At 57.6% G+C, this 26,301-nt stretch overlaps 2 pseudogenes; one reads left to right on the top strand and one right to left on the bottom strand.

The window, feature by feature from the left end:
• The first annotated feature begins 6,180 nt into the window (after positions 1-6,180).
• On the top strand, positions 6,181-17,422 carry LOC128901966 (dual specificity testis-specific protein kinase 1-like; annotated as a pseudogene).
• Positions 17,423-19,981: 2,559 nt separating this feature from the next.
• Positions 19,982-24,137, bottom strand: LOC128901925 (killer cell lectin-like receptor subfamily B member 1C; annotated as a pseudogene).
• Positions 24,138-26,301: the final 2,164 nt, after the last annotated feature.

The raw sequence follows: 26,301 nt of genomic DNA, 5'->3' as shown, positions 1-26,301 counted from the left end.
GCCTCACATGTTTGCCACTAATGTAGCTGAGTAGGACTCAGTCTCTTTTCCAATTTTTTACCCACCGTGGGGTACAATGCTACTGTGTGTGGACAGCCCTGCTCCATTGTCCTGTTGTGTTGTAGAGATGTCCCACATATAACAACACACCTCCTTTCCTTGCCCTTACACCATGTGTCTTCATAGCAGACCCTGGCACACCTTGTCTGGGCCAGACCCGTTCATATACACCAGAGTGTGGGAAGGTTTTTCAGCCCAGGCCCCATGAAGTATTTCCTTGGAGGACAGGGTGCCTTGACTCATGGGAGAAGGCAGGAGATGAGAAAGGCTCGCAGTGCTGCTCACGGAGCTCACTAAACCTAATGAGATTTTCAACAGCCAGGAGAAGCAATAAAAAGCTGTGATTGAATCGGCTGCAAGCAGCGGCACAACAGCGACTTTCATGCTGAACACAGTGCAGCTGCCTTCCCTCCCCACACTGACCTGCCTGGCCAGGGTCTGGCCAGGGCATGGGGACAAGGGAAGGGGCTGGGAAGTGCCCCCAGTCACAGGGAGTTCCCAATCTTGCTGGTGCACAGAGAGTTGATGCTCCGTTTTCCTGCCCCTTTGACACCTGCACAGAACATGACTGTCCCCTTGTGGCCTTGGCATCAGTGACCCCCAGGCGAAAGGCTCTGATGGACATCCAGAGCCTAACATCCTCACCCTGCTTCTCTATGTCCCAGCACAGACAGGGGAAGCCAAAGGGGAAAGCAGCAGCTACAGGAGGTCAGGCACTCGTCTCAACTCTCCTCTCTGCCTGGAGGTGGCCATGTCCATGTTTCCTCTTGGGAATGGCCCTGGCCTGTGACCTCCTTTGAACCTGTCCTATTTGGCACAGGCCAAAACCATGTCAGGGAACCAACCAAGCAGTGTAGATGATTACAAGGCCATGCTCAGGCTGAGGAGTTACTCAGACAAATGTAGCCTGAGTGACCACTGGCTAGAGGGTGGAGAGTCCCTTGCAGCACCTACCTCTTGCTCAAGCATCCGGGAAAATTAGCAGGGCTCCACAGTCTCTACTTGGGGGCAGGAGAGTAGAAGGGGCTGGGAGCATCTCTCTCACCCATGCTGCTGTAGCCAGGGTGGGATGCACCCTTCCAGAACAGAAGCTCAGAGCTCACAGGGGAATGGTTCTTCAGCTTGATGCATTGCTTTCCTCCAGAAGGTTTTCCTTTTGTCATCTCTGGGATGAGTAAGGAAGCCAGGGCAAGGCTGAGGATGTTGGTTTGTTCTGTAGGGTCTCTGGCAGGCACTGTGCTGAGCTATGCATGTCCTCACCAGTCTTTCCCTCCACATTGCTGTGCTGCTTCTGAGTTCTTCCCTGCAGCGATGCCAAGCCGTGCAGATCAAAGGGCAGCGACGAACCACAGGTGAAGGCTCTTCCCCAAAGCCATAGGCCAAGACCCACTGAGCACTCTCAGCCCTGTTCCCTGCCCTGCTCTCCTGCAGCTGGCAGCATGAGTCACAGGGCTGCTCCCACCAGCTCAGCCGAGGACAGTCCTGGGCAGCACTCTGATGTGGTCCCGCTTGGCCCACCACTGCAGCTAGACCAGCTTCTTGGTGTCTCTGCTCCTGGCTCACATCTGGCGGAACCACAAGCACTTCAGGGACACTGCACTGTGTCTGGGGATTATTACTAATAGCCTGAAAACAGGCAGGAGATGGAGCAAGGCTGGAACAGCCTCCTGGTATGAGTGTGGAGCTGCTGAGAGCCCTAGGACCAGGTCAAGAGGGCAAGGAGCAGCCCTGTTGCCTGCTGGGCAGCCTTGAAGAATGGGAGCATGGCAGGTATTGGGAGATAAGCCATTCAGGAGATGGAGGTGGTAGCATTTCCCCTTCCTGTTTGGCATGAGGTGACTGGCTCCTGGTGACCAGTGAAGCTCCCTGCAGTGCTGGTTCATTGCGAGCATGTAGTTGTGCTCACATGGCTGCATGTCACATCACTGTGGGTCACAGGTGGTGCAGGCATGGCCAGAGCTGCCTGTCCCTCCTTTTCAAAGGTGGTGGTTGGGGGGTTTTTATCAGTGTTGTCAATGTTTTTAAAATCACAGCCCACAAGGCTTCCAGCAGGGATGCACTCATCTGGGCTCAGGCATTGGCTGCTCAGTCCCCTGCCACCCTGTTGTGCACCCTGGCAGGGGCACCAGGGCTTGTTTGAGGAGAAGCAGAGCAGGGAGCTGAAATCACTGCCCACCGCTAAGAAATATGGATGGGATGTGGATGCTGCCTCCACAGCTGAGAAGCATTGACAGGAGCTAAGTGGTTAACTGAAATAAAAGCTCTCGAAACCAAAAGTAGTTTAGAGAGGAGATATTGCTTTATTCAACGTCGGGTGCTAGGGGGAAAACCCACAAATCTAGCACACCTCACCAGGGATATTCACCCAGTATTTATACACAAAAGATTCTCATAATTCCACCTACCTAATACATAACTCCACCTAGGTTTACATATTCATTAGGATGACCCAATAGCCTTTTTGCACATGCAGATTAAATTTTGCTGTGTCGGCAAAACACTTCTGTGCAAGCGTGAGTGTCTCGGTGGTCGTTTGGGTAAGGAGACCCTTCCTCACATTACCCTTTTAAGGTATTGAGTCATCTCAGGACAGTAGAAGTTTGCTGTAAGTTTGCCAACTTCTTGAGGATGATAAGGGTGTTCCTTGAAGTAGCCACAGCTCTGTCCTAATTGGTACAGGCGTACATACTTGATGCGTAAAAGAACCTCAAAGTGATTAACTACTTCTTGTTATCCCATCCTTGGTGATGAGCTACTTCTGTCTGTCTCCTCATTATCACTATCTGTAACATCAGCTCAGTGACTAAGCATTTCCTCACACAATAAGAAGGTTAGTAGGAAACAAACAACATTTTAGTTAGCAGATGGTTATAAACAAAGCAGAGGCCTGTCTTTGGTAACAACAGGAGGCAGTGAGCAAATGCTACAAGGTGCTGTGATGATCCTGCTCGTAGAAAATTAATGACACAACAAATATTTGCAGCCCTCCCGCTACAGACAGCCCTGCATTGGCCTTGCAGCTGGAGTGCCAGGGAGGGAATGAGGGGGAGGCAGCAACGTGCCTGCACAGCTGGGACCTTACCAGTCCCTGCTCACAGCTGGACAAGGGCTGCTGCAGCTTGCAGCCATGATGCTGGGCACTGAGCATGCACAGCCTTGCACTCTCTGAGCTCAGCAACACACAGCACACTGAGAAATGTAGTCCTGCTGCATCACCTGTACTGCATGCTGTTGAGCATAAGCAGGCTGCACATGAACCACTGGGGCTGGGACCTTCTTCCACATACTCTGGGCTCCTTGTACTGACCAGGCCTCCTAGCAGGTTGCAACAGACCCTGCTGTGCCCCCATCTCCTGTTTCCCATGGGGCAGAAGAGGGAGAGGTTTGTCAGAGACCTCATAAGCAGGGAGCTGGGGAACATGCAGGACAGGGACAGGTGGAAGGATCTACTGAGTGATGTGTGGTAATGTGGGAAAAGAGCAGAGGTGGTCAGGGGACAGGAGGCAAGAGGACACCTGGGACCAAGAGGCTGTACTCACATTCTGGGAGAGAGCACCAAAGGGAATCTTTTGAGTCAGTCAATGCTCCCCTGTCCTGCTCACCTCTGGGTCTGCACAGCCACTGCAGGCTGGAAAACCATCTTGCAACAAAGCTTTCTGCCTGTTCTGGCACAGCTTCACACACTCACTCCCTGCAGCCATCCCTGGATCCCCTTCAGCAGTAGCCATTAATGTTCCTGAGTGTTTGCAGAGAAGAAACCTCAGGTACAGATGGGCTCTTGCACATGGGTTCAGAAGAGGGGACTGCTCCAGGTCTGGCTCTGGGACTCTGAGCATGGCAAGCCTTTGGTCAGGGTGGGTTACTGTTGGCTGATCCCAACCAGAGCTGTGCTGCAATGACCCAGTGCCACAGGTGCTGGTGTGGAATAGAGGTGGGGATGAAGGAAGCACCAGGCTTTCTGTGTGGAAGCTCCCCTGTGCCCCTTGCTGCCCTGCATGCAGCCTGGCCACCCCATGGCCATGGTGTGCCCTGATCCTTACAGGACACCCCAGCCCCTGCACCTCTCCAGCACTGGCCTCTCTTCTTCCTGTTCTTCACCAGGGCTTGAAGAGCTTAATTCGGGGTTTGCTGCAGGCTCAGCCCAGCCTGGCTTTGCACCCAGCTGCCCAGAGTGTACCTGCCCACGCCACGGGAGGGATTTGGGGCACCAGGGACCTTTAGCCGTGTCTCAGCTCAACGCTGCTGTGCCAGGCAGGAACAGAGCAGGGTGGAAATAGCACAGTAGAGTTACCAGCACTGATGAGAGAAGGGACCGTAAATCCTGCAGCAGCAGCAATTTCCATAGTCAGGGCTGTCTCCAGGGCTTTAATTTATCCGTTACAACTTAATTGGATGTAAACTCAGTCACTTGCAAGCAGCAGGAGCCCTGAACATGCAGTGGTCCTGAGCTTCTCTCTGCAAGATGCCTCACCATGACTCCCCATCTCTGATGAGGTGCCTTGACCCTCAGGGGGCTGCTGCTCACATGCATTCAAGGGAAAGGGAGAAGGAATGTTTGTTCTCCTTCTGGTCCCAGCTGAGCTGGCTTTGCTCCTCTGAGCAGCTTCCTACACCACTGAGGAGCTGGAGATCACCAGGATGTGGGTGCAGCAGGGTGCTCAGATCTTGGGTACCAGGGCTGAGCCCGGGCAGTCAGGGAAGGCACCCACTGCCATCTGAGCAGCTGCAGCTGGCCATCATGGTAGAAAGGCAGAGCCTGCAACCTCCCATCCCCACACGCAGACACTGGTCTCCCCTCTCTTGCCCATCACAGGAGGCCCATGAAGCTTCTCCTGTCATTCTGTCAGGCCATTGTCAGCAGGAATGTGGCCTGCTGCAGAGCGTGGTTCCCCACGGCTGCAGCAGCCTCCCTGGCACATGCCATCAGTCACCCTGGCAGGCAGAGGCACCGGGCTGGAGCAGCACTGGCAAGGAAAGGGACAGCTCAGACCCTTCAAGACAGAGACTGGCAGAGCCCTGTCCCCAGGCTCTGCCTCCCCACATGCAGGAAACTTGCCCTGCACAGACCTGCTCTCTTCTGTGGACCTGGAAGAGCAGAAATACCAGGCATTTCTAGGGGAGGCAGGGGACTGCTTCTACTATAAAGAAAACAGGCTCAGTTTCCCTGCTCTAGCCCACAGGGTTATTCTCCCCTCCTGGGACAAGTAAAAAAAAACAGGGCTCCTGGTCCCTGGTGTCTACACTGTATTTGGTGGCACCTGGAGCTGAACACTGGCCAAAAAATGCCATGTCAGGACACACTCCGTGTGGCTGCTTTTCCCAGCAGGGAAATCAGCTAGAGCAGTGCAGGGCATGTGGAGCCAGCCATACCGTACAGGGAAACAGCTGGAGCAAAGCAGTTGCGGGGCCCCACATCCACAACATCCATCCAGCCTGGTGATGGCTGTGAGGAGAGATCCGAGCCTGTACCAATGGGGCCCATCCTGGCAGCAGCTGATTGTATGGGGGAATTGGACCCATGACCACATATGGAGTGGGGCTGAATATATGGGGAGATCAGATCCCCACGCCCTTGGCCCATCTGCTCAGGGACTGGGTGCTATGGGGAGAAAGAGAGTCCTGCATCTACAAGGTGCATCCGGGCACGGCCCAGAGTAGGGGAGGTGTCCATGGGATCTGCCCAAGTCGTGCACGGGGAGCTCGGGGCCCCATAGCCTATGCAGGTGTGCACAGAGTTGGCAGCTCGGCACCCACGGACCCTCCACAGGGGCCGGAGCTGGTGCATGCGGACATCAGGGTGTGCAGGGTCTCTGCTGCCCGCCGGTGCGGGGGGACTCCGGCAGGGCTCGGCGGAGACGGGTCCCAAGGAGTTAAGGGCTGTCACCGCCCCGGCTCCGCCCCGCCGGTGCCAGCGCTCGGAGCGGCGGAGGTGCAGCGCTGTACGGCGGAGGGAGTCGGGGTTCTGCCGCGCCGCTGCCGTGCGAAGAGCGCCGTGCGCCCCGCCGAGCCGCCCTCCCCTCGCCGCCGCCTCTACCGCTAACAACGGCCAGGGGGGAAGGGGAGCGGTGGCGCCCTGGGCACGGGGCTGCCCGGCCGCGCCGCGCCCGGGCGGGGATGTGAATGTCGCTGGGAGTGCTCAGCGGGACCGACATGGAGTGGGAGAAGATGCCGCGGCGGCCCGGGGAGGGCGAGGGGGAGGCGGCGGGGCCCTGGCCGGGCTGCGGGTGGCTGCGGCCCTCCTCGTACCGGGCGCTGCGCAGCGCTGACTCCACCCTGGCGCGCATTGACGACTTCTACTGCGAGAAGATCGGGGCCGGCTTCTTCTCCGAGGTCTTCAAGGTGTGCAGAGCAGGAGCGGGGATGGCGGTCCCTGAGGCATCCTGCCAGGTTTGGGCATCCCCCGGGGACCGCGGCCAGGCCCTCGGTGGGGTGCGGGGGGGGGTCTGGGCCCCCAGCCCTGGTAGCTGGGCGAGGTCGGGGGCGAGACGGTGCTGTACGGCGGGGACCTGAGGTGCCGGGGAGCCCCGTCCCCGCCGGGTGTGTTCCTCCATTCCTCTGTGGAGGGGGAGGGGAGCGCCGGCTGCGTTTACAGCCCGGGAAGGCTGAGCGCACTGAAGCGCTGCGGCATGGGGGGCTGGGGCGCCGGTGGGGTGGCAGGTATCCCAGCCCCGGGAACCCCTGTCAAAAGCCTGGAGCCCCATCCCCGCCAGGCCCAGGGTGTGCCTGTGGCAGGGGATGCAGGCAGTGTTTGCAGCCAGTCCGAGGTGGTTTCCAGCATTGCTGGGCCTGCTCCAGTAGATGTGTGGAGCACCTCACAGGAACCTCCCAAAGGTGACCAGGTCTGGGAGAGAGGTGTGATGCACGGGGTCTGGCCCCCAGCTGGGACCCTGGAGGTGCCTTTGTCCCCTGTCCTCTCTGGGACTGCCAGAGCAGGAAGGCCCATGTGTGGCCCACACCCTGGTTAGGGGTGCATGGGTGCTGGCGGGGAGCTTAGGGTCCCGACAGTGCAGCAGAGGTGTGTGGTGACGGTACCCTGCCAGCCCATGCACTACTGCCAGGGCACGATGCCACAGCCACCTCTCCCTGTCCGAGGGAAGGTGTGTTGTTTTCATCCTTGGCATCACTCAAGGTGCCACAAGCCGCAAGTATTGCCCTTAAGCCATGCTTCTAGTGGCTTTGCCCACCTCAAAGAGCAGCTTTGGGCTCAGCAGGACCCTCACCACCTCCCATCACAGTTGCTGAGGTCCTGGGCAGCACTGTGCTGTGTCCTCTGTGTGGGACCGTGCTCCCATGTACAACATGTCTGAGTGGCCACATCCTAGCAGGAACCTGGAGTCCCTTCCCAGCCCTGGTGCCATTCCCCACTCAGTAAGGAGACCCCAAGACCCGGCTCCTCTGCAGCCATGGAAGAAGCATCCTGTGAGGGGCCATGGCAGGCATGCAGAGGAGTCCCTCTCCTCCATGCTCCCTCCTACCCCTGTGGAGCTGTGGCCTTTCTGCTGGCCAGGTCCACTGGCCACTATTGATCTCTGGCATGGAGCACACAGCAGCACCTCAGAGCAGAGGGAGGAATTTAATAATGTCAGGTGTGGATACAGTTCTTTAATAATGGATGCTCCCATGTCTTGGTCAGGCCACGGTCTCTGCTTGCCTTGCTGATTCTGCTTCCCCAGACCCTGCAGGAGCTGCAAAATGCTCCTTCTCCCACCCATTGTTCATGTTCTTGTGGGGCCATTTGCATGTAGGATTTGGGGGAGTGGCAGAACTTGGGGGGGTGGGAGCAGGATTAGGTGGCAGGAGCCAATTTGTGTGCATGCCAGAGAGGAAGCAGGGGCAGGAAGGAGCCAGATAGGGCTTTGTGCTTGTGCGGTGGGTTCCAGAGAGGAGGCAGGGGCAGGAGGGGGCCAGATGGGGCTTTGTGCTCATGCAGTGGGTTAAGTCCAAGATCTCAGCAGGATGGTGGAGCAGGCCCAGGATCTGAGCAGGAGGTTGGCTGCCTGAGCTTGTGAGGAGGATGTAGCTTGGCAGGGCAGTGCAGGACCCATTTGCCTCCCGCCTCATTCCTGCTGTACTTTCCATGGCCATGGGCACTCATGTCTCCCTCCTCCATGTGGCTGCTGGGTCCTGCCTCATTCCAGCCTTAGCAGGCATGGGGGATGCAGAGGGGACCTGGACTCAGGTAGCTCAGCTCTGGTGCACAGCCAAGGCAGGGCCAGGCAGGGTGCTGGGGTACCAGCACAGGCATCTGACTGTGTTCCCAGCATTAAAGCCAAAGGGCTCAGCATCTGATCCCTGGTGTCCCAAGCTCGCTCCTGGGTTGAGCCTTAGCCCACTCCAGCCAAGCACTTCTCTTGGGAAGGCTGTCCAGAGTGGACAGGAGACACCAGTGATGGAAAGGTGCCCTTTTCCATAGGGGCTGTTCCCTGCCAATCCCCCTCTGTGCTGTAGAGCTGGGTAGTTTCCCTCTGGAGCAGCTGGTTCCCATTGTCTTTCTTTGCGTGATTTCAGAGGTGCCAGGCCCACCCATTTTCTCAGGTACACGGATATTGCAGCGAGCTGCCTCTCCATCTCCGATAGACTGAGAAGATTGAGCCAGGTATCTTTGTGCCAGACGTTTTCTCTAGCCCTTAAACTGCTGTTTCATCTCTTCCCCAAATCTCTTTCTTACTTTCCTGTGTGCAGTCTGCAGCAGACATGGGGGCTGCAGGCAGTATCCTGGTTTCACTCTCCCAGGGGCTGTATCCACAGGTCTTCACTTATCCAGCTCTGCCCCTTATGCCCTGCTGTCAGACATCCTCCCAGAGATGCTGCTTCCCAGGGCTTCAGTGTGCTCAGCCCAGCGCCCCATTTCTATGGTGCTAGGGTGGGATTAGCAGCTCCCTGTGCTGCTGCCTGCCCGTCTCTGCTCACTTCCTTACCAATCTTTGAGATTTTACATTTACTCCCAATTTATCAGTGCAACTAATGACACAACTCCCTCCCTCTTATCTGCTGCCCGTCATCAGTGGACCTTGCCTTGTTTTACAAAGGAGGGTGGAGTGGCATGACACAGACAGCACGAATGGGGAAACTAAGGCAGGTAGGGAGGAAGTGAATTTGCCAAGGTGAGCCAGCCACAATGAGGCCGGGAGCAGCCCTGGTTCTGCTGTCACCACTTGGGAGTCCTGGGTGCTGGAAACACATTGTGCTGACTAGCCCAGGACCCACTGGCACCTCTCCTGCGCTGTCACAGGGTGTGCTCCAGGCTTGCTGGTGAGGGCTGGTGATGCCCTGACACCATGGTGCAGCACCAGCACTGCCCTGGCTCCCGCTGTGTGAGAGCGCGGGAGGTGAGGACTGCTGATGCTCAAGTGTTTGTTAGGAGCAGGTGCTGCGTGCCCTGCTCCTTTTGCTTCCCTGGAGGAAGTCTGTCTTGACTGATTCTGCTTTTTCTGTGTGATAAGCAGGTTTTCCAGTCCAGCCTAGTAAAAGACCTGTTGCACTACTGGGATTCCTGCAGGCTCAGATGCAGCTGTCATGGGCAGCTATGGGATTACCAGTGGTGTTGCTAGCTCCCTTACCTGCCCTCCTGTCTTTCCCCACTGGGCTCCCCAGGGGTGAGGGGTGCAAGATGATGTCTCTGTGTGACTATGCCTTGCCTGCACCAAGCTGGGGCTAGGGTATGTGTGGTGAGTGGGGCAATATGTGAGCCTGGCCTGGGTGTGGGGTGCAGGGGGGGCTGGCTGCTGAGACCCCCCCGGGGGGGTGGGCAGGGGCTTTGCCCTGTGTCTAGACAGGAGTGCAGACTGCAGGGAAGGAGCAGGCCATCTGCTCGCTCTGATTAGCATGCTCTTTAAATAAGACTCTTATTTCCGCTGTTAAAAGAGCTCAGATCCCTTGTGCCCAGGCTGGGGCTGCAGCTAGCCCCACATGCTGGCAACAGATGGGATGGGGACCAACATGCTGCGGCACCCTGGCTTGACAGCGATACCCTCACGAGGCGCCCAACGTAGGGGCCGTGCAGGGTGCTGGGGGGCATCAGTGAGGGGCGAGGGCTCACCTGGCTCCTGGGTGGGGGCTGGTGGCTTGTGTCCGTCCTGTGTCCCCCTCAACTGCATCCAGGCACGGCTGCCAGGCCGAACTCAGCAAACTCAGCTCCGGGGTGAACTCAGCTCTGGGGAATGCACTGGGATTCCTGGGCACCATGCCAGAGTGTGGAGAGGTGAGGGGAAAGGCAGTCCTGCCTGGGGAGGCTCTGCTGCTGTTCCCTTCCCTGTATGGTGGTGGGGAAAGAAACCCCCTTAGCATGGGGCTGTGTCCTGCTTGGGGTCATGGCTTGCTCCCTCCTCTGCAGGAGGATGGCTGGATTGCTGGGCTGGTGCTAGCACCTGGCCTGACTGAGTAAACTGGCCAGTGCATGTGAGAGGCCAAAGGGAGCCTAGGGGAAGTGTAACCCCTTCCCTGCTGGCCTGGGCAGGGACTGGCCTTGAGCCACAGAGCATGCAGGGGAGACCATAGGACGGGGCCTCACAAACGAGCTCAGGGCGCTGGAAGCCCTTGAGGAGATCATGCCCCATGTGTGTGGGGCTGGGGCTGTCCTGGGAGCCCCTGGAGCCCTCCCTGCCCCTGGGGATGGAGTCCTGGAGCAGGGTGCCAGGGCACCGCTGTGCCGGCTGGGAGCTCCTGGGGTCCCAGGGAAAGGGCTTTCATCAGATTTTCCCTCCCCCAGGCTGCTTCTTCTCCAGGATTAAGGCATTAGATGTCCTTAGACAGTTCTGGTGCCTGGCAGCTGCTATTGCCAGCCAAACCATCCAAGCCAGTCCTGCCAGCCCTGTGCAGCATGGAAAGGCAGCACTGCCACTGGGTGAGCTGGTTTGGGAGTGCTGGGCTTTGTCGGGCAGCACTCAGCACCGGGGGCTTCACGGGGTTGGGGGGTCCTGCTGGCTTCTTCTGTGGGGCCATCAGTGGGGTGCTCCTGGGCAGGTTCTGGCCTGGGCTGGGGCTCTGCAGGGAGATGGAGGGGCCAAGGGAGACCCTGCCCACCCTGCTTTGGCCAGGCAGGTTCCCTCCTTAAAGCATGCACAGCTGGGCCAGGCTGGGAGCCCCATTTCTGTGACTGGTGCTGCCTCCATGTGCAGGGATGGGGCCGAGGGAAAGCAGGGATGGTGGAGATGCTGTGGGGGTGCCCCTTGCCTTGCCCACTGGTGCAGGTGTGGGCAGGGAGCCCCCAGGCACTGGGATGGAACTGACAGCAGTGCCAGGCGCTGCAAGTGATGGGGTGGGGTGAGCTAGGTGGTAGGCATGGGGAGGACCTGGGGCGCCATTAGATGGGGTGCCCTGGGTGCGTACAGGGCTGGAGGAGTGTGCTCCCTGCAACAAGGACTGCTCGTGTAGTGGGTTAAGTCCAACCCTGGGACAGGTTCTCTCTGAGCCCAGGCGCTTTGTCCAGTGCTCAGCAAGGAAGATGCAGGCTGGGAGTCCTGGCTGTCTGCAGCTGGCCAGGAGGTGACATAGGTGTAACTGGAGCAGGGTGCCTGTGGGCAGGTGGCTGCTGAATTGTTCAGAGCCTCTCCATGAATTCAGTGAGCTGGTGGTGGCACAAAGGGGTTGGCCAGGCTATTGCTTCTTGCTTCCTGGAGGGCCCAGCACATCAGTCTCCCCCCTCTGTGATGGGGACAGGGGCCAAGCTGAGAGCAGGATGAGGGGCACTGGGGACCCTGCCTCCAGCCAGCCCCTGTATTTTCCCTGGGGAGGCAATCCTTGGGGCATGGGGCTGTGGGGCAGGCCAGGGGCTGGCACCAGCACAGCAGCTTCAACCAGCATCAACTAAAAAGGAGAAGAGCAGGGAGCTGACAGCAGCGTGGAGGAATGCCTGTGCCTCTGTGCGCGGCTTGGTGTGTGCTGGGGGGCAGCTGGGACCCACCAGGGTGTCTTCCCCCTCAGCTGCTGCTTCAGGGGGGTCTCATCCCACCACCAGCACTCGCTCAGGAGGGGACACCCAGCGCCGGCTCAGGCCCTTGGCACGGTGCTGGGGCAGGGGATCCTGTGTCCGTCCCTCGCCCTGCGCATGCCAGGGGCTGCCAGAGGACAGGGGTGTCCATGCTTGGCTGCGCTCCCAGCTGCTGTTCCTGGCGGGGGGGCCAGGTCCCCAGCTCACATGACATTGTTGGGCTGGGGATGGCTAAATATACAGCCACATCCAAGCATTGTGCCTCACAGGGCTGGGGTCATGCACCAGGGCATTGTTGGCTACCTCTGGGCCTGGTTTGGGGGTGATGTGCCCCCTCTGTCCTCCACCCCATGCTGGTGGGGTCTGGCTGGGTGGTACTGACCTGAAAAAGCTCTCCCTGGTGCGCCCCAATCCTGCACCTGCCTGTCCTTACAGCGGGGTTGGGGTCACAGCTTGCAGGAGCTGCCATTGCTTCTCCAGGAGGGCTGGACAGTGTGTGTGTGTGGGGGACACCGTGACAAGCAGGATGCCCTGGGAAGGATAGGATTGTGCATCATTGGGCATTGGGGGTCCTTGGGTGCTGCTGTGCTAGGAGAGCCTTCCCTAACCCTAGCAGTCCCTGAGGTGCCCCATGTCTCGGGTGTGGGATGCTTAGCTCCAACCTCTAGGGCTGGGGGTGGGTGCTGGGTGCAGACTGGCATCTGGGGGATGCTGTGGAGACACGTGGGGCTCAACCACCCCTGCACCCCCTCCAGGTGCAGCACCCACAGTCTGGCCAGATCATGGTGCTGAAGATGAACAAGCTGAGCAGCAACCGGAGCAACATGCTGCGGGAGGTACAGCTGATGAACCGCCTTTCGCACCCTAACATCCTCAGGTAGGGCCTGCTCCCCCACTGCCATCCCCAGTCAGAGCTGCTACTGGGGCTGGGCAAGCTCCTGGGGCTGGTCCCCGCTGCAGCCATCCTCAGGTCCCCTCTGCCTCACAGGTTCATGGGGGTGTGTGTGCACCAGGGACAGCTGCACGCACTGACAGAGGTGAGAGTGGGGCAACAGCCACAAGTCTTGGGGTTCCTGTGGGCAGGGCCTGGGGAGGGGATGGCAATGGCTATGGGGACACTTTCTTGGTCAGTGGCACATGTGCAGGGCAAGGTCTGCTGGGGGGCTGTGCCATTGGGTGGTTGGAGGATGCATTGGGGTGAGAGATGAGGATCCAGCTTTATGTGAGGGGGGGGTGGTGCAGTGATGCAATGACCCGGCTCTTCCTATCAGTACATCAACAGTGGTAACCTGGAGCAGCTACTGGACAGCCCTGTGCCCCTCTCCTGGTCCATGCGTGTCAAGCTGGCCCTCGATATCGCCCGTGGCCTGCACTACCTGCACTCCAAGGGCATCTTCCACCGTGACCTCACCTCCAAGGTATGGGGCATTCTGCTGCCCTTGTTGTCCTGTACCCATGTTGCTGCCCGGGCACAGCTGACTGGGGAGCAGGAGGCTGTACTGTGCTGGGGCATCCCAGGAGCAGTGGCTGGTGAGGCAGGGCTGGTGTGATGGTGTGACAGGAGTCCTCCTGTGCCCCCAGAACTGCTTGGTGCGCTGTGAAGCCAACAGCTACACGGCTGTGGTGGGTGACTTCGGCTTGGCAGAGAAGATCCCTGCCTACAGGTGTGTGGTCAGTGTCCACCCGTCCATCCCTGTCCTTGGAGTGAGGGGTTTACAGCCCACTTAGAGCAGGAGCTGGGGAGGGATGGACATTTGGGGTAAACTAGAAGGGCAGGGATGGGGGACAGTGGGGGTGCTCCCCCGCGGTGGGACAGATGGACGCATTTGGGGCTGGCTAGGAGGGTATGCAGAAGGGGATGGTGTGGGTGGGGAAACATGAGTTCATGGGGTGCATGGAGGAGGGTTAGCCCAGGAAGGGGGATGGAGATGGCAATTCGGGCTGCCCCAGCGGGAGGATGGGAGGTGGGACAGGGGCAGGGGCTTGCAGGCAGCCCCTGACATCCTGCCATTTTCCCCAGCGAGGGCAGCGAGGAGCCACTGGCCGTGGTGGGCTCCCCATACTGGATGGCACCGGAGGTGCTGCGAGGGGAGATCTACAATGAGAAGGTGATGCACTGTGTCTGCTGCGTGCAGGGCTTTACCCAGGCTTGTGCTGCTGGCGGTTTGCAGGATTTGCAGCCCTGAGGGCGGTGGGGCACACAGAGGAAAGAAACTGGACATCCCTCAGGAGCAAGGTGGCAGGGCCCCTGGTGTGGCTCTGCGGGGAGGAGGGGGGCTGTGAGTTTACAGAAGGGTGGGCACATCACCTCGGGGCTGCAGGGCTCCCCCCCAGTGACTCCCTGCTCTCTGCAGGCCGATGTGTTCGCATACGGCATCATCCTGTGTGAGACCATTGCTCGCATCCCCGCTGACCCCGACTACCTGCCCCGCACCGAGGTGACTCCCTGGGATGGGAATGGGGAGGGAGGGCAGCAGGCAGCAGCACCGCGGCTGGGGCTGCTTCACCAAACTAGGGGGACCATCCTCCTGCACGGGGCAGAGCCCCATGTGCAGGAGCTGCCTCATGTCTCAGGACAGGCGTGCTGTGTCCCAAATGTCTTCTGGCAGCAGGTGCTGCTGCCTGAGGAGGGATGCTCTCTGATGATTTGTCTTCGCCCAGAGTCAGCCCGGGTGGGAGAAGGGGATGGTTGGATTCAGAAAGAGAGCAGGAGGGATCTGTGTCCCAGCATCCCCCAGCCTTGACCCAACTTAGGGTGCTGCCAGGTCTGCAGCCCTGGGTGACATGCAGTCAGTGCAGCAGGTGGAGGAGGCCAAGCCACCCTGGGTCCCCTGGGCTATGTGGTGCCCTGGGGGACCTGGCCTCACTCTTCCTCCTTTCCCTGGTGCAGGATTTTGGCCTGGACGTCACCACTTTTGGCACCATGGTGGGAATTGACTGCCCAGCAGCCTTCCTCCAGCTCGCTTTCCACTGCTGCAGTGTGAGCCTCCCATCTCTGCTGCCAGGGCAACTGGACAGGCAACCTTGCCTGTGCAGGGGGAGAGGCAGGGAGCTGCCTTTGCTGGGCAGGGCTCCCTGGGGTGCTGGGAGGGCTGCAGACCTCACAGGGAACCCTTCCTACACGCAGATGGAGCCCACCTCCCGCCCCTCGTTCCTGGAAATCACGCAGTGGCTGGAGGGTGTCCTGCAGCACCAGCCAGGCACCAAGGGCACTGGGGCCACCCTCTTTGGCAGCGGGGAGAGCCTGCCCATGCCTGGGATGTCGGCCACACTCAATGGTATGTGGGCACCCCAAGGACAGGCAATAGGGGTGTGCAAGGAGGGGGGCTGTGGGGTGTCCCATCCTACCTCAGCAGCCATCAGGGAAGGAGACAGGGGTTGCACGAGGTCTGCAGGATGGAGCTGATTGCTGTTTTCCCCCCTGGGGTGCACCTCTGGGTTATTGGGTGCCCAGCACCCCGTGGCACCCTGTTCCAGTAGCTGCACTGGTGATCAGCTCCTGTGCCTGTGCCCAGGGGTAGCCGGGAGGGCAGCCGACCGCACTGAGCAGTTGCCCCTGCACAAGCTGGGGATGCAACACCTGCATCTGGACCAGCGCTAGTCCTGCAGCCAGTCTGACATGTTCCCCCCCAAAATTGCCTGCTCTGCTCTGGCCACTGGAGCCTTACAGTGGGGCCAGGACCAAGGAGACACTGCCCTGCATCAACCCCTTCTCCCAGCACAAGGACCTGAACGGAGGGAAGACACACCAAGCAAGTCGGTCATCTCACTCACCTTTGACCTTCCACCCCCCAGCCCCGCTTCAACTCAGCACCCCCATGACACCCAAGCCTGCGATGGAGGTGTAGTGTGACTTCTTAACCCCTGCTGCCGGCCCCTGCAAGTGCTACTTGCTGCCTGCCTCCCCTGAGCTGCCCTGCCGAGGGGGCCTGGTGCTGGACATAGGGTCCCCCTGTCCCACTGCTAACCCCCAGCCCCCTGTCCTCCTCCTCCCTCTGGCTTGGGGACAAGCCTCACCCCCCAGACCTGGTGCAGAGGAGCAGATGGACTGTGGTCCTGACAGCCCCAAGCTGCTGCATCTTCCCCCGCCATCCCCAACAGCAACTTCATCCACATGGCAGCCTTGGGCACCCAAACCTGGCATCCAGAATCACAAGCCCCCAACAGGCTACTATTCAACAACAACCACGTGGAACAAACCCCTGGCTTGGGGCAGCGGGCTGGAGCATGGCTTCTCCGAGCTCAGCATCCCTTGCATGGCAGACTGGAGCAGATGGAGCATGCAGCCATGCTGCCCAGGCATGGCTCCAGCACCGTGCTGGAGCAGGATGAGGTGCCACACTGCCCCAGCTGCTGCTAGGTGCCTTCAGCTTTGCCTCTGTCTGCTACCAGCTGGCACCCAGCCTGCCCCACTACCAGAACCTCAACTGCAAGGCTAAGAGCCTCTTCTACCACAACCAAGGCCGCCACCAGAAAGCCCCAGGGCCAGTGCTGGCAGAGCCCAGTCTGAAGCTGCCAGAGACACAGTTCTAGTGCCTGGGATCCCTGTGGAGCAGGGCTGGGTCTGGCTGCCCCTCGGACTCCCCCGCAGCCACAGCACTGGGCAGGTGCAGGAGCCCAGCATGTCCCTGTGGTCTGTCTTTACTCTCTTGGCTTCTGGTGGCCATGGTGCCCTATGCCATGGCCACCATGGTACTGCTAAGGCACCTGTTCCACTGGGATTGGCCTCAGGGGTCTGCGGGGAGCCCCCAGGGGCAGGCTGGGTCCCTGACAGAGACTGAAATGCAATAGCACCCCTGCCCTGGGCATACTCCAGCGCTGCCCTGGGCAGCAGGGCTGGTCCTCCACAGGGCCCCCAGGGCTCAAGCCCTGGATACAGGACCCCCCCTTCCCCAAAGGCTCACCCCTCCACGAGCTCTTGCCAAGGGGTGTGCAATGAGCCGGGAGCCCCCCATGGCCCCCCCAGGCCATGGGATGAGCGGGGCTGGGCTGGGGGCAGAGGTGTCAGTGTGTGTATGTGTGTGTTGGGGGAACCTGTGGGGCTGGTGGGTGTCCCCATGCTTCCTCACAAGCGTGGGAAGAGCACCCTGTCCCTGACATGGGGAGAAGCATGCAGGGGGCTGGGAGAGGGGTGATGCCCGTGGGGCAGTGCCCAGGGAAGATTGCCAGCGCTGGGGTTGCCCCCTGCCCACCCAGTGATGGGGGCTGGGTGCTGAGCCAGTATGGTGCCCCGTGTCCCCCTGGCACACAGGGTCAGGAGTGGGGTGCTGGCAGAGGGGCCAGGGCCCCATCCTGCCCAGCATCCCACCCCAGAGCCTCCCAGGCAGCTGGGGGAAAGGGGCCGGTGGACAGCATGGACAGGCTGCCTGGCCCCTGGCAAGGGTGGGAGCTGGTTTTCCTCCCTCCCCAAAATGCACTGGTGAATGCAAAACTCTTATGGGTTTTTTTATTATTATTAATAATAATAATTGCTAGTAATATTGTCATGGTTTGGGCCAGGCTGGCCACTGAAACAAACAATGGATGCTGTCTTTTACTTCTCTCCCCTTCAGCTTATTTAAAGTGTTCAATAAAAACTGAATGTCCCAGTGACCCAGGCTGCCACTTCTGTCTCTTGGATGCATGTTGGATGGGGTGGCATGGACTTGCCCAAGGGCTTCTGAGGTCCCCCCTCAGGGACCACGAGCCAGCCTGGCTCAGCCCCAGGTCTTAACAGCTCCAAAGTGATCATTTCAGTTGAAACAGCTTCAGTCAGATTCCCATTTATTATTTAGGTTTATGCCCCCAAGTCCATTTGTGGTGGTACACAAGAAAGTAAAGAGCAGACAAGCTGTGCCTCTTTATTGCTACAAAGTGGATTCAGCCAGCAGACAAGACAGAGTAACATGTGCCACCTCCAAAACACCTGCCTTTAACACCCTTTTGCTCTTCAAGCAAGCTCATTCACATCGCAATTAATCAACTATATATGGCAAACACGACCCCATAATAAACTGACAGCATCTTCGCCTGGTTGAACATGACTTCCTCTGCTCTTGCCTGGATGCAGCATTACATCAGGGCTTTTTTTTGCTTAATATGTGCATGTGCACATGTGTAATAACTATTTAAAGTCATGATGATTTGTCTTGCAAAGCGTCAGTCTGTTGTAAGTCCTGGAGTTGCTTTTGCTTTTGAAAGGCACCATCACATAGTAGCCCTAAAGGTCACTGCTCTACTTCCTAATTAGCAAAAAAACCCCAACTGCCAGCACAGGCGCCAGCCGGTTCAAGTGCAGCTTCTCTCCTTTGCCAACTTTGCAACCAGCTGAAACCATGACAGTTGCCTGAAAGCCAGGGGCCAAGCTGCTCCCAGTATGAGGCCAGAGAGAAAGTCCCTGCTGTGGGGAAGGGACCTGGCTGGGTGTGGGGCTGTGCTATCCCCTGCTCCTGTGTCCTTGCATACCTGCACCACAGCTCACTCCATGCTGGGGCTGTTGCATGGCTGCAGCGCTGAGCATCAGGGCTCCCTCCACTCTGCAGCCAGGTTCAGGCTCCTGTCCTGGTTTGAGGTAAAACAGAACCAATTTTCTGGTTTGTAGTTTTACTTTTTAGCTGGGCCTCTTCGAACCGACTAAAGTCTGAAATTAACAGCATATTGTTCAGACACTGTTCATTCTCAGAGTGAGAAGCCAGTTTGTGCCAAGGAATGGTACGCACAGAGGCTCTTGCTTAGACTTATTGCTATAACAACCAAGGTCAGCTAATTTTCGTTATTTGCCCTGTTGGAGGGTCGGAAGCAGAAAAGCGCAGAGGGGTCCCACCTGCAGGGAGGAGCGGACAGGACAGGTGACCCCAAACTGACCAACAGGGCATTCCATCCCATCTGCCCCATGCTCAGTATAAAAGCTGAGGGAGCAAAGGGTCAGCTCTCTTCCTTCAATGGCTGACGTCCAAGGAGGACCCTGTTTGTTTGTCTGTCTGCTTTTGATCCCGATCCGAGCATTCCTGACTCCAGATGTGGAATCCTGCTCCTGTCTGTCGCTGACTCCAGTCTGGGACTTTCCCTGTGCCTGCTGGTGACGCGATCGTCATCCTGGGAGCTGGATATGGGTTTGTATATACTGTATATAAATTATTATTTTTATTATTCTATTATTATTTATTATTTCCTTATTTATTATTATTTTCATTAAAGTAGTTTAGTTCTTTTTCTAAACTCGTAAATCTCCTTATCTCCTCCTCTCCTCTCTTTGGAGAGAGGCGGGGGGAGGGGCCATTTGTCATTCTGATTGGCCAATCCGGCCAAAACCAAGACAGCTCCCTATGATGTGCCAGCCCCTGTGCTCAGGAAGACCCAGTGTACCCTGTGCAGGTGTGGGGCTGAGCTGTGGGGCCTGTACCACTCTGCTGAAGCATGTCATCTGTGGGGAAACAGTCATCGCCACCACCTCCCCCAGCCTGCATGATGCCCGAGCATCACTGTGGACAGGGGAGCAGGTGGGAAGGACCTGGGTGGCCCCTGGGCAGGGGTCTGCAAGAGGGAAGGGGGTTGCTTGAGTGGATGGAACATCCCAGGCGGAGGTGCAGCAAGGCTGAAGCAGAGGCAGCACAGGGCACAGGCACTGGAAGGGAAGGCAGAGGGTGAGGGTGAGGTGCTGCCCAGCCTCCCCTGCATGCAGTGAGACTGGGAAGGCAGCTTGCAAAGGGGTTTCCCCCATCTTGCCCTTTTGCTGTCCCACAGCTTGCAGGGGGTGGGGTGGTGTCTCTTGAGCTACCACAGGCCAGGGGCTGCCATGGCAGCAAAGGGATGGAGGCAGGCTCCATCCAGCATAGGGATGTGCCTGCATTCCTCTCCCTTTCCTGACGAGCCAGGGGTCAACATGCCCCATGCAGAGGCTCAGGCTCCCTGCTTTCCTCCACGAACACCCCCATGGGCTCCATGCACCCCGGGGCACAGCAGAGCCTGGCATGGGCACACTTACCACAGTGGTGCCAGGGCCAGCAGTCATTGTCATATCAAAGGGGAGCTCGGCCCCACTGCCTTCTCACAGATCCAGAGGTGCAGGTCATCGGGACTGGTGCACTGGGCAGGTTTGATGTTCCCATGGCTTATTATGGCACAGGACCCATTCAACTTTGACTACCATGGCCTGGATGGGGAAATGACACATCAGGGGGCTGCCACCACCCTATCCACCATCCCCTGCCAAGGGCTGCAGGCAGCCAGGGTGGCTGACAGGTTCCCTCTTGCATGCTCACTGATTTCAGAGGCTGAAGCCTCAGCCAATGCATCCCTGCCCTCCCTCAGGCAGGCTGAGAAACCCCTCTGCCTGAGGTTTGCATTACTTGCGACTCCCTTTAGCCTTACCCCTGCTTGAATCTCAGCCTCGCATCCAGGGAATATTTCATCCCTGCAGCACCCGGTGGTGGGGATAGCCTTGTGGACGGCTGGAGGAGCTGCCTGTCTGGCAGTGCTGCCCTGGGCCATGGGGCTGAAGATGGAGGAGCAGGCAGTGATCAGGGGCTGGGTAGCCAGCACTCAGGCCAGACAAGTGTGTTCCTCCCCACTGCTCTCAGACACCACAAGAGGAAGCTGTGGTGAGCTGGGGAGGGCGTGCACATGGTGGGGAGGAGTCCAGGACTCTCTACCGGCAGGAAGGATGGATTTCCCCTCAAGGAGGGACTAGGGGAGGCACATGGGTGATAGAGGTGGTACTAAAGCACTTTGTCTAGACCCCAAATAAAATTTGCGGTTTCTTTTGTCCCCTCTCGCTGCCTCCTGCTCACGCAAGCCCTGCACGTGCCCCCCCCAAGGCTTGACTGTCCCTTTGCACAGCCTTCGAGCATCTCATTACACTGCTGCACCTGCCTCCCCTCAGCCTCAGCTGCTTTGATGCTCTTGCCCAGTGCTTGTGCCTGGGACTGGGTACCATTGGGATTTAAAATGCTTCCTAAAGCCATGCTGGAGAAGAGGGGGTTTTGTCAAGAGGCTGTGCCACCAGGTACCTTTCATAAAGGGAACGGTCCACCCAGAACCAGGCATCTAAGACCGCCTCGCCATCCAGATCCCCTTCCTCCAGCCAGCCATAGTCATACCAGGGGAAGCTGCTCTTCTGCAGCCCAATCCAGTACGGGATGTCTGCATTCTTCAGGAAGGTCTGGAGAAGGGGGAAAAGGGCCTTTTCGTGTCTTTTCCACAGTGTCTACAGACTGCGGTGTCTGCGGGGGGTGACCATCTCCCCAAGGAGCCAGAGCTCCATGGGGCAGGACAGCTGAGCAGCCCCGATGCCCCGCTCCAGCCTGGGCAGCATCCAGGGGTGCCAGAACCTCTCCATCCCACATCCACTACCAGCCATGTACTCCAGTGATTGGCCTTGCACCCTCCGATGTTTTGGCAGGGTGCTGGCCCACCTGGGGACCCCAGGGCTGGATGCACCAGTTCCTGCCCTCAGCTCCCCCAGTACCCTACCAGTACGGTTCAGCAACTCCAGGATTTGGTGACTAGGAGCTGAGAATATTTCTTCTCACACTCATCTCTGCTGTCCTCCCATGTCTTCTTCTCCAATGAGATGAAGAGGCACTTGCCCCTGTACAGCAGCCAGCCTGAGGGACAGCAGTCTGGGGGCAGGGGCACAGCTCAGGTACTTGCTCAGCCACAGATGCCTGGGGAGGCCCAGCCTGGACTAGGAACAGCCCCCGCATCTCCCCAGCAGACATTGTAGGCTCAGCCTCTGCCCAGGCATAGCTTCAGCCTTTGGACCACCCCATCCCCATCATGTGTCTAAAAAGCCAGTGCCCGTGCCTCGGCACTGCATCTGCTGAGGAGTGCTGGGGTCCCCTGGAGTACCCCATCCCTGGTCCACCATTGCCCTACCTATAGTCGTGCAGGAGCGCAGTATGGCCACAGTGCTCTCACTGTTGTTGAGCTTCTCCTGCACCTCCTGCATCTCCCTCTCCATCTTAGAATCTTCATGGTTGGAAAGGACCTTTGAGATCATCGAGTCCAACCATACACACACACAGAAAAACGCAAAAACCCAAAAAACCACAACCAACAATGTCTGCCCTTCAGAGCACGCCCTGAAGTGCCACATCTAGATGTTTCTTAAACACCTCTAGGGATGGTGACTGTCCTGGTTCTGGCGGGGATAGGGTTAATTTTTCCTGGTATTCCATGCCATGTGAGCCATGCCCACCCTGAGCTGCCGGGGGAGGGGGCAGGAAGTCACCGCTTGGAGCGGGCTGGGGCACCCCTGGTCCGGTCGGGGAGCGGCGGGGAGCGGCGGTTCCGTAATCGTGTTTGTATATTCCTCTGTCCGTGTTATTGTTGTTGTTTTCTTGTTCCCTCTGCTGTTCTGTTAAACTGCCTTTGTCTCAACCCAAGAGTCTTGCCTTTTCTTCTGATTCTTCCTGTATCGGGAAGGCCCGAGCGAGCGGCACGTGGTTCTTTGTTGCCGTCTGAGGCCAAACCACGACAGTCCTTTTTGGCGCCCAACGTGGGGCTCGAAGGGTTGAGATAACGACAGAATCCAACTAGAGCTTGGAAAAACGAATTTGTTGTGTGCATTTATTGTATTAGGTAAATAGTCGCTGGTCATCATGTTGCTTGGTTTGTTCTCATGGCTGGGTTATGTGAATTCCTATATGGCTTATGTACTCCCCGCAATGATGTTTGTTACTTCTGGGAGAGGGATGAGGCTTATCATTCTGCTGTCCTGTGCGATATCGGCTTATGAGATGATAACATCACTTGTTAGACAGTTACTTTGGGGCTTTTATGTGGTATTGCTGTCCTGTCCGTACATTGGGCACCGTCTCTCAGAATTTATTAATAATCACACCCAGTCTGTGGGGGAAACAGGGGGGGACACTTTCCCCAGCTCCTTTGCCTCCCTTTTCTCCTTCGGGTCAGGTATGACAGCTTTTGAGAATTTTGAATATCCTTGGGATGCTCAAACCAGCCTGGTCCTAGTGTTATGTCTCCTGAATACGTTCCAGGTCTTGTTTAGGGTTAAGCGACTATTTAAGACTACCACCCAGAGATCTGCCCCGAGGCTGGATAGTCAGGGGTGGCACGGCATGTGGGAAAACATGGGCAGGTACCTAGAGAACTTCTCACCTCCAATGGTCTGGGACTTCACCCCTGAACAATTACAGGACCCTGATAAAGTGGTAGAATATCTGAAGGGAAAATGCTGTGGCTGCTCCAGAGAGGCACAACTCACCGCGCTGTGCTGGGCCCTGGCCAGTATCTACCAGGCACTGCTCAGTGTTATGCAGCACCCTCAGGGGGAAGAGATGGAGACCAGACCAGCAGCCACTGCGGCTACTGCAACCCCTGTGACAGCCACTGCAGCTACTCCAACCTCTGTGGCAGCCACTGCCGCTGAACCAGGGAACCAACCCGTGCCAGTATCAGTCGCCCCCATACAGAAGGAGAAGTACACGAAGAAATCAGTTCGCTTAGTAAGAGATGATGATGAACCAGGGTCATCACGAGAGCAGGAGGAAGAGGCAGAACCAGAGATAATTACTTGATCCCTATCCTTGAGTGAGCTGCGGGATATGCGAAAAGATTTTAGCCGACTTCCAGGCGAGCACGTTGTCACCTGGCTGCTCCAGTGCTGGGATAACGGGGCCAGTAGCCTGGAATTAGAGGGCAGGGAAGCCAGGCAGCTGGGATCCCTGTCTAGGGAAGGCGGCATTGACAAGGCAATTGGGAAGAAGACCCAAGCCCTCAGCCTCTGGAAACGACTCCTGTCAGGCGTGAGGGAGAGGTACCCCTTCAGTGAGGATGTTGTATGTCACCCAAGCAAGTGGACTACCATGGAGAGAGGTATCCAGGACCTGAGAGAATTAGCCGTGCGGGAGATGATTTATTATGACTTGGACAATGCAGACTTACCCACAGACCCCGATGAGGTGCAGTGCACAAGGCCCATGTGGCGGAAGTTTGTACGGAGCGCACCACCGTCATATGCCAACTCCCTGGCAGTAATGGAATGGAAAGGTGAAGAGGGACCAACGGTGGATGAGGTGGCTGGCTGGCTCCGGCAATATGAAGAAAGTCTCTCTTCCCCCCTTGTCTCAGCTGTGGAGAAACTGTCCCGGAAGGTCCAGCAGCTTGAAGGGAATATGTCCTACTTCCCACCTGCACGGGCCAGCATCTCAGCTATTAGGAGCAGGCATTTCCCCACTCGAGAGAGAGAGTACAGAGGGTACACACCAGGAGACACCCTGTGGTTCTACCTGCGTGACCATGGGGAGGACGTGAGGAAGTGGGATGGACAACCTACTTGGATCCTGCGGACACGGGTACAGGAGTTGCAAGGAAGGACAACCACAAAAGGGGATCCCTCCAGGAAAAGTGCCGCCCCGGTTTCCAGCGGGCAGTTCCCCAGACAGAGCAGAAGGCCTGATCTTGCTTCTGATCCTCTTGAAGGGACTTCCAAGTCATTCCTGCAAGAAGTGAGTAACGGATACTCTGACCAGGATTAGAGGGGCCCTGCCTCCGGCCAGGTGGAGGAAAGGGACAACCGGGTTTATTGGACGGTGTGGATTCGATGGCCTGGCACATCAGACCCACAGGAGTATGAGGCTCTAGTGGACACGGGTGCACAGTGCACCCTAATACCATCAAGCTATAGAGGGGCAGAACCCATCTGTATTGCTGGGGTGACAGGGGGATCCCAAGAGTTGACTGTACTGGAGGCGGAAGTGAGCCTAACTGGGAATGAGTGGCAAAAGCACCCCATTGTGACTGGCCCAGAGGCTCCATGCATCCTTGGCATAGATTACCTCAGGAGAGGGCATTTTAAGGACCCAAAAGGGTACCGGTGGGCCTTTGGCATAGCTGCCTTGGAGACGGAGGAAGTTAAACAGTTGTCTACCTTGCCTGGTCTCTCGGAGGACTCTGCTGTTGTGGGGTTGTTGAGGGTCGAAGAACAACAGGTGCCGATCGCTACCACAGCGGTGCATCGGCGGCAATATCGCACTAACCGAGACTCTCTGATTCCCATCCATGAGCTGATTCGTCACCTAGAGGTTCAAGGAGTGATCAGCAAGACTCGCTCCCCCTTTAACAGTCCCATATGGCCGGTGCGAAAATCTAATGGAGAGTGGAGGCTAACTGTAGACTATCGTGGTCTGAATGAAGTCACGCCACCGCTGAGTGCTGCCGTGCCGGACATTCTAGAACTGCAGTACGAACTGGAGTCCAAGGCAGCCCAGTGGTATGCCACAGCTGATATAGCCAATGCATTCTTCTCAATCCCTTTGGCAGCAGAGTGCAGGCCACAGTTTGCTTTCACCTGGAGGGGCGTCCAATACACCTGGAATCGACTGCCCCAGGGGTGGAAACACAGCCCCACCGTTTGCCATGGACTGGTCCAGACTGCACTGGAACAGGGGGAAGCTCCAGAACATCTGCAATACATTGATGACCTCATTGTATGGGGCAACACAGCAGAAGAAGTTTTTGAGAAAGGGAGTAAAATAGTCCGAATCCTTCTGAGAGCCAGTGTTGCCATAAAACGAAGTAAGGTCAAGGGACCTGCGCAGGAGATCCAGTTCTCAGGAATAAAATGGCAAGATGGACGCCGTCAGATTCCAATGGATGTGATCAACAAAATAGCAGCTATGTCTCCACCAACTAGTGAAAAGGAAACACAAGCCTTCTTAGGCATTGTGGGTTTTTGGAGGGTGCATATCCCAGATTACACTCTGATTGCAAGCCCTCTGTATCAAGTGACCCGGAAGAAGAACGACTTTAAATGGGGTCCTGAGCAACGACAAGCTTTTGAACAAATCAAACAGGAAACAGTCCATGCAGTGGCCCTGGGGCCAGTCTGGGCAGGACCAGATGTTAAAAATGTGCTCTACACCCCAGCCGGGGAGAACGGCCCTACCTGGAGCCTCTGGCAGAAAGGACCAGGGGAGACCCGAGGTGGACCCCTAGGGTTTGGGAGTCGGGGATGCAGAGGATCCGAAGCCCGCTACACTCCAACAGAGAAAGAGATGTTGGCAGCATATGAAGGGGTTCGAGCTGCTTCGGAAGTGGTTGGCACAGAAGCACAGCTCCTCTTAGCACCTCGACTGCCGGTGCTGGGTTGGATGGTCAAAGAAAGGGTCCCCACCACACATCATGCAACTGATGCTACATGGAGTAAGTGGATTGCACTGATCACACAGCGAACTCGAATGGGAAACCCCAGTCGCCCAGGAATTCTGGAAGTGATCATGGATTGGCCAGAAGGCAAGGATTGCGGAATGTCACCAGAGGAGGAGGTGACACGTGCGGAAGAGGCCCCACCGTATAATAAACTGCCAGAA

Source organism: Rissa tridactyla, chromosome W (genome assembly GCF_028500815.1).
Source record: "Rissa tridactyla isolate bRisTri1 chromosome W, bRisTri1.patW.cur.20221130, whole genome shotgun sequence".
NCBI lineage: Eukaryota > Metazoa > Chordata > Aves > Charadriiformes > Laridae > Rissa > Rissa tridactyla.
This window is presented reverse-complemented; position numbering and strand designations above follow the sequence as displayed.